This window comes from Esox lucius, chromosome 20 (genome assembly GCF_011004845.1).
Source record: "Esox lucius isolate fEsoLuc1 chromosome 20, fEsoLuc1.pri, whole genome shotgun sequence".
Classification (NCBI taxonomy): domain Eukaryota; kingdom Metazoa; phylum Chordata; class Actinopteri; order Esociformes; family Esocidae; genus Esox; species Esox lucius.
The window spans coordinates 14,880,956-14,897,407 of NC_047588.1; the positions used below are offsets into that span (position 1 = coordinate 14,880,956).

Here is a 16,452-nt window from a genome sequence, read left to right on the forward strand (position 1 = left end):
TCACATCGAATCCCGCTTTCTTAACTTCAGAGGGAGGGGACAAAATACAGCTGCATCGTGTCATAAGGGGGAGGGTCTTGGCGAGGCTATATGTTTTTTGGCAGGCATTTTTAAGTTCATATTCGCATTTTATAAGCGGAATGGTTAGAGTGAGACACGGCACGCAGTTCCCTTCGCTCTCCGTGGGAGGAGGTGAACGCCATCTCTATGGGAAATAATCGTGATGATTAACAACAGGGGGACCCGGCCGCGAAAAGCTGAATGGATAGGGCCAGTGCGACGTCACGGCAAGCTGCAGCCATGAAGCTCAAGATCAGGCGCGAGCCAACCTACAAGCGCTCAGTTGTTCTACATCTCTTGACTCGCTCGGTTGATTGTTTTGGAGAGCGTTTGTAACGGTGGCTGGCAGACAACGGGTGAGTATGGCATATATGATTAGAAAATGGATGGAAAGGTGCATGATACTGACAGATGGAGACAACGCAGTCGTAATTTTGCATGTAGAAAAAAAAACCGGAATGTATAATAGAACATCCTCGTGCATCGTTTCAGCACGGTGGTTTAGCGTTGTATGGTGCTTGTGCAACATCGGACATGATTTAATCTATAGGCGTCTTTGCCGATATAAGCTATCGGTATTCCAATGGTAATGCTCATTTGAGGACTGAATTATAATTTCCATTGAATGCTGAAATGACATAGCCTACCGGACAAAAAACAACAACCTGACATACCCATCATATTGTTGCTAAAAACAAACGCATTACTGCGTGTTGTCATTTTCTTGTCTTAAATTAAATTTTGTAGGATATGTAAACAATCATTTCGACATTAACGATTTTGGATATGGGCACTCTTTCCTTAAATTACTACATTTTGAACTCAAGCGGACACTTTATTAGATGCTATACAGCTCTATTAAAGACAACATGTCTCCTATTCAAATATTTTTTTTCACAAACAAAAGAAAGATGGGATTTGAGGAATCTTAGGAAGGTGGGTTTGATAGCGACCTCTTTGACGCACCGTGGAGTGCTCTAACCATGCCCCTCACCTGGCAAAGTTCTTGCGTCACCCAGACAGACCTACAAGAGATAGCCTAATGTAATTTATTTTGCCAATTTATATACCTTACAATTTTTCCGTAAATGATCAATGCAACCAGTCATCACAAAGAAATTGTCTGGCGTGTCATTTGCCACATAGGACCTAATGTATTTAAAATACCAGTCTATTGTTCCATCTAGTTTTAATATATATAGCCTATTAGAAATATATAGGCTTGGTCTCGACATGTCATCATTGATATTCGTGTCCAAGCTTTGAAAATGCTTAACAGTAATATTGTAAAGTACACTTGCTCACACCCATAGCGGTTGATGGAGTATCACAAGGCCACCCAGTCCTCACGTGCCTGCTGAATAGGTGGACTTCTAAGCACACGTGTGCGCGTTTCGGGAGCATAAACCATGGATATGATATGCACCATTATTGCTTTGTGAAGAATATTTCTGTAAGCAAATACCAATCGCCATAGCCTGCCTAGGTTAATGCGCAACAACGCATGACCTGCACACTGTTGGTCATATAGGCCATATAAGTTCAGAAACAACAATTGACTTATTGACAATTATTTTTAAATGTAAACTTTGTATCTTGTGGTACAAAAAGCGTATTTATTTTACACATCAAGTTGTTGCTTGGTTCAGTTTGTAATCATACTACTTCTGGTAATATTTACCCTTAAGACGATGTATTTTCTTAATGAAGTTGCGAGTAATTGAATGTGCATGTCGCGCAAAAGCAGCTGTTTTTTTGGGTGGGACCTGAAGTAGGCTGATTCACATTTAAAGGATTAAGGATTTACTGAAAAATCGGCCTTCCTATATCTACTTTAAAGAGCTTTTGGAGATGGAATTTGATGCGTGTCACATATCTAAATTCGAGTGTCTTAGATTACATAACGCGTGTATTAGCCTATGTAGATCTATGTCTAAAGGTAGATGCAGGCCTAAGGGATCCTATCAGTCGACACTGGTCTACAAGAAAAGTGAAATGGGCTCTACGCATTTCACGAAAAACGCTGTAATCGTAATTGTTGAGTAAATCTGGCCATAGGTCTGCAGATGGGTTGAAAATCAACATTTCTTGTTTATTTTTATTCTTCAGATTCTAATGGAGACACACACAGGAGCAACAGAACACGTGGCATAGGTAATATAAAAACCACTACGGACATTGTTGAGAACTCTGCAGCTGCCTGTGACTGTAACATTGTTCACTTGCATTTAGTTGAAACAGCTGCAAACATGTAAATGGAAGACACTGTAGAAGTTGTTTGCCTGAAATGGGGATTTAGTCATTCGATTATATGAAACCATTTGTGTATAGAGCAGTCTACATAACTAGTTGTGATTTTAATGGTTATTAAAGCTGTATAAATGAATCGTCATGTCACAAGAGAATAGGCATGAATTGTTAATTCAACGCTATCTTTACCTTTGTGCTAATATACTGTCAAGTCCGTAATTTTTCCACATAATGACTGGAACCTGTTGTAATAACCAATTCAAGTTTCCAGTGCGCAGCCGTACTGTAGCCTAGCTTTAGGCCCTCAGCCAACAGGTCTGGAATGTTGTAGCACCAGCGGCGCCAATTACATATGGTGAACATTTAGATACACAATAAACACACCCTTGGGCATCTGAAGTGTGTACATAAATTACAGATCAGGTAGAAGATGATTACACCAAGACTCAAATGATATCTCCATGGCAAAAATATTACTTTATTGAAAATAAATCAATCTCAACACAATTGATGCATTATGCATTGCTTAATCATGTTTAATCTAACCTAGCGCTATGGCGCTTGAGTTATTCCTTGAAGTATCAAACTGAAGGACTTTACCAACGTCTTATTGACTGGCGAAGGGTGATTGGGTGTGTTATGTTGGTGATTAGATGGGAATTATTAATTAAGACGTTATTCACGTTGACAAATTATAGGACAGATAAGGCGATTTGAATCAAAACGTTCCGTTATTGAAACATAGATAGGGCCTACCTGTTCAGGGTTAGATTAACCTATTTGAATAAGAAGGCACACGGATTTTCTAAGAACCTGTATGCTATGATATTAAATGGCCTTCTAGCGGATTTGAGACGGTATAGTAGTAATGATACAGAATTAGCTTCTTCTGACGAGGCCGCTGTCCAGTGTGGTGGTGCTGAAAACGATGTGAGCTTCGTTGAAACGGGATTGCCACACTCCATCACGTTGCGTATATTTCCAGTTGCCCACGTGTGTATTCTTTGTAATAGCACTTGACGCAATTTAGGCCTATATAAAAAAAAAATATTATTTCGTAATGTTTTTTCGTTTGCTTCTATTAACCTTAATTACATTTTTTTAAATGCAAATGTAATCGTCCTAATTGCAAGGAACTATTCAATAATTTGTAATATTATTATTAATAATAATAATATCGGCTAATAATTAAAACAAAAACTTTCATATAATAACTTTCCATAGCAAAGGATTATATTAATCATATATATTTTTTGTTGATTCTTTGCAATATAATAGGATTAGTATTATCAACATTTCTACTGTGTAATAACCTAGCAATTGAAAAAGCAAAGGAAATCACAAAACCTTCACAAATCAATAAATTATTAATGTTTTGAGTTGGATTATAAACCCACATCATGGTATACTATGCCTGAAAGTGAGAGTTATCCTTGCTAATAAATTGCACAAAATAATTCCAGACAAACAAAGATTAATTCAAAACTCTAACTTAAAAACGTAATATTTCAGGAAAGATATATTGTTCATTTTTGTGGGCATTTATGTGTGCCAGGGGACTGATTTGGGATTAACAGCATGTGTGCATGCTTTTGTTTGTTTGGCATGAGTGTGTGTATGCATGTGTGTGTGCATAGAGTATGTCAATTAATTGTATTGAATATGCATGTTTGCTCATGCACATGCTCTCAAAAGTCCTTGCTTTGTCCTTGTGAAGCATTCTGTTGTCATAAGATAGAAGAGGCTTTAATCTTGGTAATTTTGAAGATTGATTCCTTCTTCTGGCTAACAGTAAGGAGATGTGTGCTTGTAAAACACTGCAGGTGCATATTTGAACGGTAAATGGTTCTCTGTCCTTCTCTCTCTGTCAGTCATTAGAATATGTATGGATGGGCGGAGCCTCGTTTTTGGGCTGGGCACACAGAAATACTTTTAATTGGCCCTATTGCCATGCGCTACAAATGCGTGTGTGTATGTGTGTGTGTGTGTGTGTGTGTGTGTGGGTTACTGGATGTCTGCACGTGCTTATTTATGCCTTTGTGCCTAACCTTGAACAAGGCCAACCCAATTTATGGTTAAATGTCTGATAGAACATCAAATATGCAAACACAAATGAAGACAACCCTACTCTCCATAGTCATACAATAAAACAGCTAGGATCTTGCTTTCATTAAAAAAATACATTTTTGACATGGCGGGATTGGGCAGGGGGGCGTTTGAAGCCATCACCCTCCTATGGAGCCGGTCCTTGTGAGAGACTGCCTCACCATAGGGGTGGGCACGATGTCGGAGAGGGGTGGCCTGAGATGAATGGCACAGTAGCCACTTTGGATTGGTTCGCCAGGCTGCGTGTTTTCATCGAGCCTCATGCTGATTATTTGACTTTGAGGAGTCAGGGCTTTGGCCACCCCATCACATGCTGGCCGTCCACTCAAAAGTTTTGCCTCAACAGAAATGTGACAGCTGATTGGCAGGGACACGCTGCTGTAGTTAGAAGGCCAGTTGGTGATAGGACTTTCAGCTGTGTCAGAAGGTTCTGAAATGTTTGTCAGCTGTTATGTACACATTCCATTAAAGTAGATTCACTTCAACCTCATTTCTACTAATTTTAAAAAGTTTGAACTGCTGCATGAATTTGACCTGACTTACCCATAGACTTTCTACATTTTGCCTTCTGAACAGTGCAGTTAAGGTTGAAAAACATTGAGCTATTGATTAATGTTGTTTCTTCCTGATGACAGGTGTAAATCTGGCTTGTGTTAATCCACTGTGGCACAAGAGGATGGGTCGCCTTAGGGGTTGGTTGTTATCTTTGGTTATCTAGCTGTATGAGTGGTGTACATTCTTCATAAAGCTAGATAACCGAAAGTAACAAGAATCCCATTACACTCCTGAAAGGCACCAAGACCACCAACACAGCACCCCCACCTCCCCCCACGCCGTCACTCCATTCCACAACTTAAAGCAGAACCAGTAAAGAACACAACCCATTTCATAGGACACCGGAGGAGAATATCAAGTCAGGTGAGTCATGTGACCTCACATTTAACTTTCCTTGACAATCTCAGTGACATCGTCTCTGGTCTTTACAATTTTTCTTTTATTGGAATTTTCAGTATTGGAATTCTTGGTGCAATGGGATTTTCTACTTGAGCCGTATGATTGGGAAAGCCTGATCTGAAATAATTAGCCATACACATTATGCTATACCCGTAGTTCCGCATGGCAAGTGGCAGTGGGTCCTGGCAGCCTGGTTGGTCCAACAGGATGTAATCTAATAATTCCTTGATCCTTCCGTGTGGGGCTGCACGCCGCGGCTTATCCTACCAGTCACATGGCCGGTATTGTCGGGGGGCGTTCCACAGATCCCACCCCAACCTGAACCACGTCGACTGCAGACTTTGCCCGCGTAGATAACAAGCTGGTCAGTCAGTAGCTACCAGTAACACTATGCTACCTTTGTTCTAGAGTCAGCTGATGGGGTTCCTTGTTAAGTGATACGATATTGAATCGGAAAGCCTTTCGTTCTTGGGATCATGAATGTTCACAATGAACAAACAAATCCCATTATCATCCATTCCCCCCAGCACACACATGAATGGATGAGATTTGTTAAGTTCTGGTGTTGTTGGTTCTTGTCTTCCCCCCGTCTTTTTCCTATGGAGAGGTGTTTGATTTTGGATTTGTGTGGGTGTTTGATTTAAGGTGACAGTTGGCTTGGCCGTGAATGGGCCACGGTGAAGCCTCTACTGTGCTAGATGCTACCATGTGGAAAGGCCTGATCGGTCTTGTTGAACGCTACTGTGTGGGGCTCCATGGGGGAGTGGCCGAGGGCAGTCAACCAGAAACTGCCCCAGTGACAGAGCCATGAGACAGGGAACAATCCAGGCCCTCGGAGCAGATTCAGACCATAGTGGGGAGTAATTGGTCAATCAGATCTTCACACCTTCAATATGCTATCAAGGCATGTTGATTCCTTTTCAAGAAGAAAGAGAACCACGTAGAGTGATTCCCGCCTCTACAAATTTACAGGGAAATATTTTACAGAGAAATACTTTACAGGAAAATACTTGACATGGAAATACTTCACAGGGAAATACTTGACATGGAAATACTTTACAGGGAAATACTTGACATGGAAATACTTTACAGGGAAATACTTTACAGAGAAATACTTTACAGGGAAATACTTGACATGGAAATACTTTACAGGGAAATTGTGCACCACCCCGGCAATATGTAAAAAATGTAAAACAACCACAGCGTTACTCATCCATTCATCACTGGCCTAAACTGGGTTTCATTCACAGGTACATGGCTACAGTCATGCTTTGTATCATCTCTACTTTGACACTATGGACCAGACAGAAACAGCTGTTAGTGTTTGTGTGCCAACAACTCCCACCGTGAATCTCAGTGGGTTGTGCGGCCGTCCCTGCCTGGTGCATTGCAGGTGCTGAGTGTGACATTTGAGCTCAGGACTGGGCGAGAGAGCGAGACAGACGAGGGTCTTGACAGGAATTGACAGGCAGTGATGTCACCTCCTCTGGTGACACTATCTTCTTTGCCCCAAAGCTCCAGTTATGACCGCAGCTAGGCCCCAATCACTACTGTTTAGCTGTTATCCGGGGTTAAATGTTTCTGCTGTTTAGGTTGTTGGAGTGTCGAATTGACTATTTACACATTTCTAGGCAATTCATTATTGTATTTATATGCTGCGATCATTATTATAATATTTTTTTAAATATAAAGTAGATAAAACATTTGGAACTAGCTTCATTTGTAACATAATGAGTAATTTTTTAAAATGATTCTATAGTCAGAGACCGATTGACATTAAGATTGCACTGGTGCAGCTGTTTTGTTGCTGGCAGTGGATATGTGTGGTATTGTCATATCAAAAACAGGTAAAAAAACAAACAAACGATCTATTCCATACTTGTCATTAATTGGCACAGAAATATGGCGTTCACAAAACCCCCGGATTTCTCCTATAACCTAGTCTTCTATGGAGGTAGATGGAGAGAATGAGGAGGAAGGACAGACGGATGTAGGGAGAACAGAGAACGGAGAAAGTAGGGAGGAGGGGGTCTGGTGAGTTTGTTGTAGCTCTCAGGCACTAGGTTAGCAGATTTAGCCTCCGAACGTCAAATAAGAAAACTGTCATTGTGGTCGGACCCTGGTGGCCCCCCACATCAGTAGACTTTACAGTCAATAGAGCCAGTCCACTTGTCACAGGGACACAATGGGCTTCTTCACCCCCCTTTCAGCCTTGCTGGGTCGGAGCGGCCAGACGGCTCTCTGAAAAAGGCCCAGTGATTCTTGCCCCCTTTTCTCTGCCTCTCTTTCTCTCAATGGAACACACCAACAGAGTTTGGAAAATGACTGTCGGGTTGGTACACAGGGACAAACCTTGCTGTTTCTATAGACACCCCCGCTTCCCTGTCACTCCCAGATAAATGAATGTATTCAGGCGTTTACAGAAGTCAATGGGCCCACCCGGACAAAAGAGATTTAGTTTGGTAACGTAGCAGTAACAGGTGTACTTTGTGTTTTCGGACCACACTGGAGGTAGTGGTATTGTTGGACCCGTTTCTCACTTTTCTCCCTGACAGTTTTGAATTTTGTAGTGATGGAACTGCTTCACATCCTGTCACAGTTTGCTTTAATGTTTCCTCTTGGAAGTTTAGGCAGCACTTATTTAGGCCTAGCTGTCCAAGCTTAGTCTCTTATCAGCTTTCAGTTCAGCAAAACTTCCCAATTGATTTATTAAGATGTCTCCAAAGGGAGAATTATTTTTAGATCTCCCTCCACAGTTGCCCTAGGGAGCTGTTGAAGAGTAAACAATACGGATCCAGACATTTGAGCAGGATTATAAAAAACTGTAACCACCAGCATTGGAAACAATGTTCTCAACCGGTAATGCTTTAACATGGGATACATCACTCGAAAAAATTGCAAATGCTTTTCTGTGTATTTTGACAGAAATTAAAACGAGACATTTTTAGAAGTTGAGCAAATGTACAGTCTTCCACAACCCTTTTGAAAAGAGCCTGACAGAGCATCAGTCCACAGAAGGCCATTCTGGTGAAATTACTTGGCAGAGCATCATGGGAAGGGGCTGTTGAGACTGAAGCCTCTCTGGCAGCCATTGTCTTGTTCTCACTCACACACCTACGAGTCCAGAGTGGGCGTACAATTTAATTGTTGTCTGAGCGCTTAATATCAGAGGCTTCACAATGGAGCCTGTTTGCCATATTTGCATAAGGCACTTTTCCAACAAGGACTCCGAGAGGGCTTGAAAGCCGGCCCACTTTATTTCCAATGGCAAAAAAATGTCAAGTACCAATTAGGAGAGGTTTGCCACCATTCAGAGATACAGCACCACCCTCTACAACTGCTCCTCCCATGCTCCAAGCCGTCTCTCCGACACTTAAAGACCCTTCCCTTCAACACTGGTCTTACTCACCTATTCCAGCCTAGGATATAGCCTTCCCCTATGGGCACCAGAAAAGATGCTGCTTCCCTCAACTAGCAGCTAATGGAGGACCTTTCCTCCTGACCTGGGTGAACATAGACAGCATCTCTCTCCTCCCGGTTAGTCAGCTCATATCATCAGTTCGCCAAATAGTGTTGAGTCATATACATACAGACTTAGCTGGTGGCTAGTTAGTTGAATAGTGTTGAGTCATACATACAGATTTAGCTGGTGGCTAGTTAGTTGAATAGTGTTGAGTCATATACATACAGACTTAGCTGGTGGCTAGTTAGTTGAATAGTGTTGAGTCATATACATACAGACTTAGCTGGTGGCTAGTTAGTTGAATAGTGTTGAGTCATATACATACAGACTTAGCTGGTGGCTAGTTAGTTGAATAGTGTTGAGTCATATACATACAGACTTAGCTGGTGGCTAGTTAGTTGAATAGTGTTGAGTCATACATACAGATTTAGCTGGTGGCTAGTTAGTTGAATAGTGTTGAGACATATACATACAGATTTAGCTGGTGGCTAGTTAGTTGAATAGTGTTGAGTCATACATACAGATTTAGCTGGTGGCTAGTTAGTTGAATAGTGTTGAGACATATACATACAGATTTAGCTGGTGGCTAGTTAGTTGATTAGTGTTGAGTCATATACATACAGATTTAGCTGGTGGCTAGTTAGTTGAATAGTGTTGAGTCATATACATAGAGACTTAGCTGGTGGCTAGTTAGTTGAATAGTGTTGAGTCATATACATAGAGACTTAGCTGGTGGCTAGTTAGTTGAATAGTGTTGAGTCATATACATGCAGACATAGCTGGTGGCTAGTTAGTTGAATAGTGTTGAGACATATACATGCAGACTTCGCTGGTGGCTAGTTAGTTGAATAGTGTTGAGTCATATAGGTACAACATTTTCTGGTAGTTTGTAGATATAGAAATTGATTTAGACAGTTTTTTTTAATGGGTTACTTTCATGTACACCTTGGCAGTTTAATATAAAAGCACCACTACATTTTTGATGATTTTGAGTTTGTTTTGAAAGAATTTGAAAGCTAATATAAAATAGCTCCATCAACCTCCACCAGCTTAGCATGTTGCCATAGTATCTTCACCCAAAGTCATGCATTTAGATGGCCCTGGTGCAATTTACCTAATGTATTTACAATGGCATTATTTACAATCTTGTTGTAAAGTTTTGTGTAATACAACAAGCCCACTGATACTTCATTACTAGCATACTGGACAATGATCAACATCTAGGTCAAAGCCTTTCTAACTCACTGCATTTTTATTGATTCCTTTTATTGTGGAAACATTTACAGTATCTTGAAGCAATCCCCTTAGTTACTTTGGCAGATGAAGTTAATAAGAAACTGATATGATATCAATTATGATATTATAATACAGTGCAGTTGAACAAAATAGAAGTCTTATTCATAATCTAAACAGGTAATTGTGTTTGTCCAGTTTGGGTCACCATATTATGTTTACCTTACTTACCGCCTCATGCTGCTCAAAAGGATTTACCCCTTGTTCTTTTTCTCTTTCATTCTTTCATTCAATCTCTATGTCATTTTTTTTTCTTTCCAGCCTTGATTCTCAGATGGTTGGATCTGATTTGCATGCATTTGCATAATGAAAGTCATTTGCATGCTCGGGGGCAGACTCTAGCATGAGAAAAGACACAAAAAGGTGTGTGCGCGTGCGCATGTACCTATGTATGAATGTATGTATGTACGTGTGTATGAATTCATGTGTCCATATCTCGGCTGGTTAAACTGCATACTCAGATTTCCCCCTTTTGTTCTCTCTTTTTCCCTATTGCTGTTTTTTGTCCAGGCTACCAACACCACCCCTAGCAGAAAGCTGGCAAAATGAGCCAGAAAAAGAGGGAGGGGGGGGGTCGTTGTTGACTCTGCCTTCCCTCTTCTCGCCCTCCTCCTCTGCATCACCTCTCCCCACCCTCGCTTCATCCTCAGCTGCCTGCCCCCTCTTCTGTAGCGCCACGCTCAGCCAGCGCCACCATCTTAGGACCACGCGGGCTGGCATAAAATGGAAGTGAGGGACCAGCGAGAGCAGGTAACAAGAGCCTGGCGCCCGCCATGTTGCCTCGCGCTCCGTAACGCCGCCGTCGGCGTGTCTCCTCCTCCTGTTCAGGACCCTGCGTCTCCCTCGCCCTTTTCTCTGCCAGGCTGGCCTCGTCTTTAATCACCCTGGATATGTTTCTTAATTGCAGAAATCACGAGCCGCGTTGATGGAGGGGGGAGGCGGTCTGGCAGTTGTGTGTGCGCTTGCATTAAATCACTCCTGGCTCTCAAAGCCATTCTCAGCAGGCTTTCAGTGGGCATCTGTGTTTTTCCGAACCATCTCGTTTTTCTTCACATTTGGGAATTTTTGCCGTCCTCACACATATTCCCGACATGGCGGCGGCTGCCATTTTGGTGGAACTACGCAGGCCGTATTCCCTGTTCAAAATAACAGAGACATAAAATGTTCTGCATTCCGTATATTATGCCCAGTTACTGTTAACCAACAGTAGCTAGGGCTTCATTATATCACCATCAATATTCACAGTATCAGTGGTAATCACAGTGACAATGCTTTTTAACATTTGTTTTTCTAACAGGTCCTATTACTTATTTTTGGTGATTCATCATTTTAATTTGTTGAACTTTAGGCTTATGACTCTTTTGCTGCTTTTTAAAAAGTGTGTAAAAATTGTAGCAGGTGTGTATTTTTAGTCCATTAGTCTGCCACTCAGACATAGACAATGTAGTATACCAACACAGAGAAGAGACAAGAGGCAGACTGTGGTTGAGAGACAGAAGGAGGGAGAGAGAGAATGTGGGTGAGAGACAGAGAGAGATGGAGGCCGAAGGAAAGAGTGAGCAAGGTCTCGGTAGCGGAAAGCTGTCTTTGTGTTAGTGAGTGAGTTTTTGGGGAGCTGGTGGTAAGACAAGTTGAGTATTGTTCTCGTAAGCAAGCTTGTTGTGGCGCTCCTTTATTCCGACTAGGGAGATGCAAGTTTGAAAACCGCTTAACCAAAACACCAATTAGAGTCGGCTGGGCCCGATTAACTAAGGCCGCCAGTAAACAATGTGTACCATTGTCCGTGCCACACGGAGAGAACTCCCTTTGTTTGTGTCTGCATACTGGAGGTGGAGACAATGCTAGCACTAGGACACTATAGGGTGCCAGCAGCGCTAACGGGTAAGCTACAGAGTTAGCCTCCATGCATATGGACAGACCAACAGTGCTATGTAGTCTGGCTTATCGTCATACCACCAAGCTATTCCGTTGTGTGACGTTTACAGGCATATTGAATTAGGACAAAAATAAACTATTGCAGCTGAATAAATCAAAATGTGGAGAGCAAACAAATCCAGAATGTTCACATTGGAGCATCCTTGGACTATTAGCTTGTACCGGTTGTTAATTAAAGGGGTTTTGTCTGAGGCTCTGCATTGGGGTAGCCAGTATTACACAACACTGCATGAGAACCTTAGCAGTAAGAGTGTCTAATCTAATGCCATCCCACTAATCACAGGCCGTCTCTGTAAACAGGTGGTAGATTGAGCAGAGGCCAGGGCCGTTCTCAATTTACTGTGTAAATTATGCAGAGCCCAAAACAATATAAACAGTGGACAGTGGAGTGGCTGACGTTGGGTAATGAGATGATGAGTAGCCTGGGCGGGCTGGGAACGGGGGTTGGGGGGGGGTGGGGGGCACAGTCAGCAGCTTGTGTCTGGGTGTGTGGGTCTGGAGGGCTGGGGACTGGGCAGGAGGCAGACACTGTCCCGTCTGCACACAGCCCTCCTGCCTAGACTAGGGGGTGGGGGAGGCAGCTGGGGCCTGGGGCACCCTCCCCCATAGTTCCAGAGAAAGCACCAGTCTTGGGAACCTCTGTGGCAGGCAGGCAGTGGTCCCCCCCACCCCAATACTGGCACATTGGGGCCCCCCAAAGTCTGGCTGTGTCTGTGGATCCCCCTTACCCCCTCCACCCTGTCGCCCCACACCTCCGCTCCCTCCCTCTCTCCCCAAAGTGACGCTGAGGGCCTGGGAAGGACTTCAAGTTCACGGCCAGACCTCCTATTGAGCTGACAGGCTGACTGTTTGCTCAATTCGACTCCCTATTCAAGACTATGCTGGGGACACACAACCACACTGTGGTGACTATTCATTCAGAGGGACCAGGAACAAGAGAAAGAGTGGCTGGCTGTGTGTATGTGTGTGTGTGCAGGGAGGGGGGTGTAGGTGGGGTGTATAAATAAAAGGAAGGATTCTGTGCCCAAAGTTTGCTCTGAGCATTGGGTGCCCCCTCTCACACTCCCTTAGACTCTTAATTACCAGCGTCATCCGCCCTCTCACAGTCATCGTCCTCTCTGGTCCCCAATCTCCATGCTTGTATTGGCCCACATACTGGGCTTGGACATTTACCATTAACTAGCTCATTCACCGAAAGCCACTCAAGAAGAACTAGAGCATAACTCAAACCAATACCCTAAAACCCTTTGTGAAAATAATCGTTTTCTGTTTCATTCCAAATGTATTTCTTGCAATTGTACTGCAGTTTGCCCATTGACATAAAGCAGAAAGTAAGCAGCCATATAGATGCTAGCTATTATGGCTACCATAATGCATGCTAATAGCTAGAATGGTTAACAACATGCTAGCCATTTAGCATACTTGCTCTCCAGATTATAGTTTTGAACCCAAATAACCACTACTGCCAGGGCCAGTTCTCGATGTACTCTATGACCCTTCGGTAAGATTTTAAGTTGCTTGTCTGATTCGCTCTAAAATAAAATCTCCCCCATCTCTCTGAAGTCCCTCAGTCTTTGCTCCTGCAGCTTAGGGTGTGTCACATGCTTCCTCTTTGCATTAGGGACCCATAGCGTACCAGGCTCCCAGCAAGGCATTTCAACTTCACCCTCAATCCCCCTTGGCTAGCTAGTGGTAACAACCGGGCTCAAACAACCAGAATTACCTCAGTTACAACCAGAACAGGCCCAGATAGAAACTCCTTGGTTCTTGCTATATAAAAGTTTTCTTTTGGCAATGTTTTGAGCAATGAATTGTAATTGAATAGCTATATTGTGAGTTTATTTTGGTTAAGGTAGTATTCTAACATGCTATTGTTCTTTCACTTTCAGGTAAAGAATGTCCCAAAACATTGAAAGCGGGCAGAAACAGCGTACACCAATCCACTGGGGGAAGACACGTTGTCCCCAAAGACCTCCCCAGTGTTGGTCGTGCTACAGGCCCACTGCAGCAACATCCAATACGCTCCAGCTTGTGTCACAACATTCAAGCATCGGAGCGTTTGAGCTGCCATTATGGACCTCTGACTTGGGGTTGGAATTCTGGCCTTGGTTTTGTCATCAAACAACAGCCCATCAGGACTGGTTTGTTTTCTCTCTTAAGCCAAAACATCTGTTTGGTAGGTGGTCTGTCATTGGCATGGAAGATCTCAGGGTGAAGATCTCAGGATCCAAGATTAATAGAGAAGCCTAGGTTCTTGGTTCCACTGTGGTTCCACTGAGCAATGTATTAGGATACATTTCTGGAGCGTGTGCTCTGTATCTGTTTTCTTGCAACTTTTACAACATGTATGTTACATATGAGGAAATATTCCTAGAAATACCTGTTCTTGTTTGCAAACATTAGTTTAATAGCACAGAACACTTCACTAATGAGAAGACAAATACTACTATGATAATACTTCTGTTAAGAGTCCATGGTTTTCCATGGGAAATGTGTAGAAAAATTTGAAGTAACATAGATCATTATGTGATAATGGTTTGAATGTTAGCTCTTTTTGTGTGGATATGTTACTGTTTGTAGTGGCTATGACTGAAGGACATGTGAATGTGAGACCCACGGCAGCGGTGAAGAATACTGCACTGCGATTGGATGGCTCCGTGTGTCATGTGACACATAGGCAAACGGGAGAGCTGTCGCCTTTAAACTCTATGCAACTGTTTTTGGCTTGCAACCAGTTATGTTGGGCAAGCCATCAACTGGATTATTTTTGGGTTAACACTCATGTTAGATGATTTTTTCTCTATGCAGGTGTGTGTGTGTGTGTGTGTGTACGTGTGTGTGAAAGGAAAGTGTCATCATACTACAGAAGAGAGAGACAGACAAATAGATGGAAATTGTAATTGTACACAGCACAATGTTAGCTGTACATAGTACAATGATTAGTTTAGTTTTCATGAACAGAATTGTATAGTTGTCTCTGTCAATGCAAATCAGAGCAGGAAATACGTAATATTGTTGGTGAGAGAACTCTGTTTGATCAACAATGCTGTGAAGCTAGTAAGGTTCTGGATTGCATGGAACATTCTAAACCAATACAACTTTCCAAGGAGGCCTTGAATGCAGTAGCTTGACATTAACTAGCAAACTGCACACACACACATATACACACACACACACACAATAGTAAGCAAATGCAATCAGTATATACTAATTTGTTTTATATGATATTTCGGGAAGAGGCAATTTTTACAATGTATTGGTAATCTATGCAAATCTGACTTAACAATATATTTAGTGCTTGTGTAATTTATTTCAAGTACAAGCCTTATTTTATTTTTATTTTTTTAACATCCTAATGCTATAGACAATTATTTATCTGCCTGGATAAACATACTCATTATTTCTTCCCTAAAATACACTTTTGGTGGATGGCTAAAACCAGTCTAGGGGCCACAGAAATTATTAAATAGTTTTATGTTTTCTTTTTCACTGAGATTATATGACTAAGCAGTTCTTTGAGCAACTGATGTTGTTTGTGTTATGTAATCAAATGTGCATTATATAATGTTAGTTTGCACTGAATCCACCACATGTGCCTTTGTAAAAGAATATTGTGTCCTGTCATGGATTAGTAATAAAAGTTTACATGGAAAACAAACTGAAAACGACATGGTTGGGTTCTATTTCTGTCTATCATCATGAATCTATTAGCATGTGGGAAAGAAACATTTTACTGAAAGTATAGCAGCAGAGTGACCAGAGAGATGTTGGAATTAGCAGATGAAATCATAAATGCCAGAATTATTTACCTGAAAATTATATTGCCAATTGAGGATCTTACATGTTAAGTGTCCAGCTACTTGAGATGACAATCACAATACAAGTTAAAAAACTAAAGACACCGTACACACACACACACACACACACACAGACACACACACACATGCACACACACACACACACACAAAGACACACACAGACACACAAGATGGGCCCTAACAAGTCATTGTCATGTAAAAGAGAATGTTGATGCTGTTGTAATTCACATTGTATAAGACAAACACAGCCCTTACAGTCTTGGTTTATCACATGGTGGCTTTCATTTTATTACATTGTGTTATTCTATGTAGACATATGCTGCAAGCATGCTGCCACCATATTTCAGTATCTATAGTGCTAGTGATAGTGCAAGAGGTCTATGAGACACGTTACAGTTGTTTACAACCAGCCTCTGTGTAAAAAGACTGACTGAACAAATAAACAGCCCCTCCATGCTAATATTACAGTGCCCTTATTAACCGGGCCAGGTTGCAATTCCATTATGTCTCAGGTGTTAACATCCAGAGTGCAAACACTGGTCTTTTGTGACACCTCCCTTTGCCTCCCAGGTT

The 16,452-nt window shown here is 42.0% G+C and overlaps 1 long non-coding RNA gene across 2 annotated transcripts; it reads left to right on the forward strand.

Moving 5' to 3' along the window:
* The first annotated feature begins 225 nt into the window (after positions 1–225).
* LOC105028672 lies at positions 226–15,726 on the forward strand. 2 transcript variants are annotated; one of them, XR_002195670.3, is made up of 5 exons: positions 226–416; positions 2,170–2,214; positions 5,052–5,334; positions 10,388–10,876; positions 13,951–15,726. It is a non-coding gene; the product is annotated as an uncharacterized LOC105028672 (long non-coding RNA). The 2 variants fall into 2 exon arrangements; XR_829408.4 differs by having other exon boundaries at positions 236–416; positions 10,637–10,876.
* The last annotated feature ends 726 nt before the right edge of the window (positions 15,727–16,452 follow it).